The sequence below is a fragment of the Hemiscyllium ocellatum genome (assembly GCF_020745735.1).
Source record: "Hemiscyllium ocellatum isolate sHemOce1 chromosome 17 unlocalized genomic scaffold, sHemOce1.pat.X.cur. SUPER_17_unloc_1, whole genome shotgun sequence".
Classification (NCBI taxonomy): Eukaryota; Metazoa; Chordata; class Chondrichthyes; order Orectolobiformes; family Hemiscylliidae; genus Hemiscyllium; species Hemiscyllium ocellatum.
In genome coordinates, this window is record NW_026867474.1 from 841,546 (window position 1) to 847,175 (window position 5,630).

Genomic DNA, 5,630 nt, shown 5'->3' on the forward strand with positions numbered 1-5,630 from the left:
TCCCCGCTGCGTTGATGTTCCAGGGGAATTTTGTGAAGTCTCTCTGCTGTCATGATGGTGCTCGCCACCCCTGCAGAAAATCGCAAACAGCTCAGCGCTTGGTTTACGTTCCAGGCAAGTTGAGTTTTTACTGGAACCGAATGGAGACTGTTATTTCATCGCTGTTGTGAAACAAAGTCCTGCGCTGAGTCGATTCATCGTTATTTGGCTTTCTGGCGAATGGGAAATTCTTTCCACTGAATATGTTATTGAATTTCTCCCATTTCCTTCATTTCCGTCTTGGAGACACCGGAAGGGAAAGGTAATCTAATCGAGACTGTGATTGGTGAAATTCACTTTTTTATGGCCCATACTTATTATATTCTTTCTTTCTCTCTTTTCAGCATTGTCTGGGAAGTGGTGGTGCACTAAGGCTGCAGTATGTTTGAAAGAGTAGTTTGGAATTGCCCAGTTGTTAGTTGTGAGGTTACTTTATGCCTCATGCCCTCGGACTGTCTCACATTTAGCATTCATGCTTCGCTGTGTCTGAACATGCATTAGGTATGCCAGTTTTGTTTGTGTTCCGTGTTAAATGCTTTCTGTTTGCGATTCGCTCAATACATTACGAGTTAACAGGGCTTCTGAGGTAACTTCCAGCAGCAAAAATCCTCAACTGAGGATCTGGGAAAACTTCACGAAGTATGGTCAGTCACAGCAAAAGTAAGGAAGTCGTTCGTTTCTGCAGTGTTTCACAATACTACCTTTCCCGTGAGCAGTCGAACAGTCTAAATGATTGTGCTACAGACTGCGACGGCAAGCTCCGCTAAAAAGTAATCCTTTCAAACACAACGTTATTGGGGTACACCGCGTGGAAACAGATACTTTGGTGTATCTCATCCATGCTCACCACATATCCAAAGTTAAACAAGTCCCGTTCCCCAGCATTTGGCCTCAATCCCTCTGAACCCATCCTATCCAGAAACTGATCCGATTACCATTGCAATTTTCTGAGTGCAATAGCCTCCTCCACTTCCTCTGGTAGCTCATTCCATACACGCACAACCTTGTGTGTGGGAAATGTGCCTCAGTTCCTTTGTCAATTTCAGAGCACTCACCTTAAACCTATGCTCCCGAGTTTCCAACTCACCCTAGCTTGGGTAAAACACGTAAATACTCAGTTCAAAACCCTTCCATAAAATCATGTCGCAGCCGTTATGCTGCCGGGAAACTTGTCCCAGCCTATTCCACCTCACTCTACAGTCCAAACATTGACCACATCCTTGTCTATATTTTGTCACCAATTTCACGTTTGTTTTTTAAAAATTTTTCAAGATGTCAATGACCCTGGACAACAACGCGCTATTGGAAAAAGAAAGGTGAAACGTAGAATGGCTTCAACTTTCAGTGCTGGATGCCACAGAGCCGCGGCGCGGCCGGCACAGGCTTGTTTCTGTAGTGTAGTGGTCATCACATGCGCCTAACACGCGAAAGGTCCCCAGTTCGAAACTGGGCAGAAACTGCTTTGTTCTTCAATTGCAGCCTTTTACACGGACAAGAACGGAGCTTTCTTGCTTGCTTTCCCATCTGCAAACCTGCCTTCGAAATCGCTCGAACAAATCTGCTCTCTTTGTGAAATGTAATGCAATTCCATTAAATTCGTTTGCAAAGCATTGTAAAGGTTTTCTCCAAGCTGGGTCTGATCATATGCCATTCTGTTTCAGAGTGTAGTTACCGCGTTCTGAATCTTCCACAAAAGCAATACCGCATTTGCATTCCTTGCGCAGGCGGGCCGGTTCAAAGACAGGGAAGAAGCTGATGAGCTGATGTCACAGTACGCCACGGATTCCTCAACTAGTCTGTCTGACAAATGTACCCCAAAGTCGTCTCTGCAAGGCCTCATTTGGAAGCTGCCTGTCGTTATTCAACGTGCGAGAATTGGCAGCAGAGGTGCTGAATCATGGTTTGGATCAGTTCGCACGTTATAGTGACTCATTCAATCAGCAACAGCAATGAAAGAAATTACACTCTCAGAGGAACCTCTGGACTTGTGATTTCATAGCGTCGCTAGTATTAAGGTGAGCCCCGAGATCTAAGCCATGTTGGAACTGTAACGGAGGAATTGACAGAGAGGCTACAGAATGACATCGCAACCTTTTGGTTTTCTTTAAATCACTGACGAGCAGGAAATGTAAACGGGAGGGCGAGTGGGAAAGTGAGGCAGTTGCAGCTCTGGTGAAACTCCTTCTTTGTGAGTCACTCAGCAACAAGAGACGTGAAGGTGACTCATGCGGGAGAGCTCTTCACATTGAGAACAAAAAGCACTCAAGGGCAGTTAGCACCTCTTCCGCAGTGGGGGTGGGGTGAGTAGGAACTTCTGTTACCATGTTCAGAAACTGCCTTTTAAATTGACGTGAGCAGAAACTGCATTTCTAATAAGCATCATGGAGTTTAGCAAAATTTATTGAGTCGCTTCTTGTCGATTCCCACACAGGTTTCCTATTCAGTTGGTATCGATGTGGCTCATGTCCAGGTGTGAACATCCCTGCAGCCAATTGCACGGTTAAGGTAAAAGGCAAGGAAAGTGGCATCTCGAACTGGCCCCGAGGTCAGAGCATCCTCCCAATGTGATCTGTCGTTCTCGGGTTGTAATGCTACCTCCGGTTTTAGGGTGGAGAACATTCTTTGGAACTCTTATTCTGCAAAACAGACACAGTGACTGAAACGATGCTGCACGGTATAATGTGGAACACGGCCTGCTCAGCTTTGTGCATTTTCTCTGTAGTCCGGTGTGTTTGTGTTCCGTGTAAATGTGGAAGTTGTCCTGTTTCCAGCAATGGGTGAAATCATTCAGCAAAGCAAGAATCGAAATTGAAGTAATGTCAAGCAGCTCATGGTGATTTGACCAAATCATAACCGAACATATATTCTCATGCAGTCAAAGATACATTTCTGGTTGAAAAGAGTCTGAGAAGATAGACTCAGCTTACCATTGATTTTTGCCTGGATTGATGGGATTTCATTATCTGCTGCGAAATTGTCATTGTAGCTGGGCACATCCCAGCAGCTGTGCGAGTCGGAGTGGGACCATGGAACCCTTTTCATGTGACTTAGCATGTGTGGTTATGCAGGAGCACAATCCGAAATGCAAGAAAATGCGCGGCGGCGCGGTCTGGTAGTGTGGCCGAGCGGTCTAAGGCGCTGGATCCAGGTTCCTGTTCTGTAAATGGCGAGTTCGAATCCCACCACTGCCATTTCAGCTGGTCAGCTCCACCGCCGCAGCCTCGTTAAAATGCTGCTTCGATCCCCGCTGCGTTGATGTTCCAGGGGAATTTTGTGAAGTCTCTCTGCTGTCATGATGGTGCTCGCCACCCCTGCAGAAAATCGCAAACAGCTCAGCGCTTGGTTTACGTTCCAGGCAAGTTGAGTTTTTACTGGAACCGAATGGAGACTGTTATTTCATCGCTGTTGTGAAACAAAGTCCTGCGCTGAGTCGATTCATCGTTATTTGGCTTTCTGGCGAATGGGAAATTCTTTCCACTGAATATGTTATTGAATTTCTCCCATTTCCTTCATTTCCGTCTTGGAGACACCGGAAGGGAAAGGTAATCTAATCGAGACTGTGATTGGTGAAATTCACTTTTTTATGGCCCATACTTATTATATTCCTTCTTTCTCTCTTTTCAGCATTGTCTGGGAAGTGGTGGTGCACTAAGGCTGCAGTATGTTTGAAAGAGTAGTTTGGAATTGCCCAGTTGTTAGTTGTGAGGTTACTTTATGCCTCATGCCCTCGGACTGTCTCACATTTAGCATTCATGCTTCGCTGTGTCTGAACATGCATTAGGTATGCCAGTTTTGTTTGTGTTCCGTGTTAAATGCTTTCTGTTTGCGATTCGCTCAATACATTACGAGTTAACAGGGGTTCTGAGGTAACTTCCAGCAGCAAAAATCCTCAACTGAGGATCTGGAAAACTTCACGAAGTATGGTCAGTCACAGCAAAAGTAAGGAAGTCGTTCGTTTCTGCAGTGTTTCACAATACTACCTTTCCCGTGAGCAGTCGAACAGTCTAAATGATTGTGCTACAGACTGCGACGGCAAGCTCCGCTAAAAAGTAATCCTTTCAAACACAACGTTATTGGGGTACACCGCGTGGAAACAGATACTTTGGTGTATCTCATCCATGCTCACCACATATCCAAAGTTAAACAAGTCCCGTTCCCCAGCATTTGGCCTCAATCCCTCTGAACCCATCCTATCCAGAAACTGATCCGATTACCATTGCAATTTTCTGAGTGCAATAGCTCCTCCACTTCCTCTGGTAGCTCATTCCATACACGCACAACCTTGTGTGTGGGAAATGTGCCTCAGTTCCTTTGTCAATTTCAGAGCACTCACCTTAAACCTATGCTCCGAGTTTCCAACTCACCCTAGCTTGGGTAAAACACGTAAATACTCAGTTCAAAACCCTTCCATAAAATCATGTCGCAGCCGTTATGCTGCGGGAAACTTGTCCCAGCCTATTCCACCTCACTCTACAGTCAAACATTGACCACATCCTTGTCTATATTTTGTCACCAATTTCACGTTTGTTTTTTAAAAATTTTTCAAGATGTCAATTACCCTGGACAACAACGCGCTATTGGAAAAAGAAAGGTGAAACGTAGAATGGCTTCAACTTTCAGTGCTGGATGCCACAGAGCCGCGGCGCGGCCGGCACAGGCTTGTTTCTGTAGTGTAGTGGTCATCACATTGCCTAACACGCGAAAGGTCCCCAGTTCGAAACTGGGCAGAAACTGCTTTGTTCTTCAATTGCAGCCTTTTACACGGACAAGAACGGAGCTTTCTTGCTTGCTTTCCCATCTGCAAACCTGCCTTCGAAATCGCTCGAACAAATCTGCTCTCTTTGTGAAATGTAATGCAATTCCATTAAATTCGTTTGCAAAGCATTGTAAAGGTTTTCTCCAAGCTGGGTCTGATCATATGCCATTCTGTTTCAGAGTGTAGTTACCGCGTTCTGAATCTTCCACAAAAAGCAGTACCGCATTTGCATTCCTTGCGCAGGCGGGCCGGTTCAAAGACAGGAAGAAGCTGATGAGCTGGTGTCACAGTACGCCACGGATTCCTCAACTGGTCTGTCTGACAAATGTACCCCAAAGTCGTCTCTGCAAGGCCTCATTTGGAAGCTGCCTGTCGTTATTCAACGTGCGAGAATTGGCAGCAGAGGTGCTGAATCATGGTTTGATCAGTTCGCACGTTATAGTGACTCATTCAATCAGCAACAGCAATGAAAGAAATTACACTCTCAGAGGAACCTCTGGACTTGTGATTTCATAGCGTCGCTAGTATTAAGGTGAGCCCCGAGATCTAAGCCAAGTTGGAATGTAACACGGAGGAATTGACAGAGGGCTACAGAATGACATCGCAACCTTTTGGTTTTCTTTAAATCACTGACGAGCAGGAAAATGTAAACGGGAGGGCGAGTGGGAAAGTGAGCAGTTGCAGCTCTGGGGTAAATCCTTCTTTGTGAGTCACTCAGCAACAAGAGGTGAAGGTGACTCATGCGGGAGAGCTCTTCACATTGAGAACAAAAAGCACTCAAGGGCAGTTAGCACCTCTTCCGCAGTGGGGGTGGGGTGAGTAGGACTTCTGTTAC

General features: G+C 45.7%; 1 non-coding gene across 1 annotated transcript; it reads left to right on the forward strand.

The window, feature by feature from the left end:
• The first annotated feature begins 1,425 nt into the window (after window positions 1-1,425).
• On the forward strand, window positions 1,426-1,498 carry trnav-aac (transfer RNA valine (anticodon AAC)). The gene has a single exon. It is a non-coding gene; the product is annotated as a tRNA-Val (tRNA).
• Window positions 1,499-5,630: the final 4,132 nt, after the last annotated feature.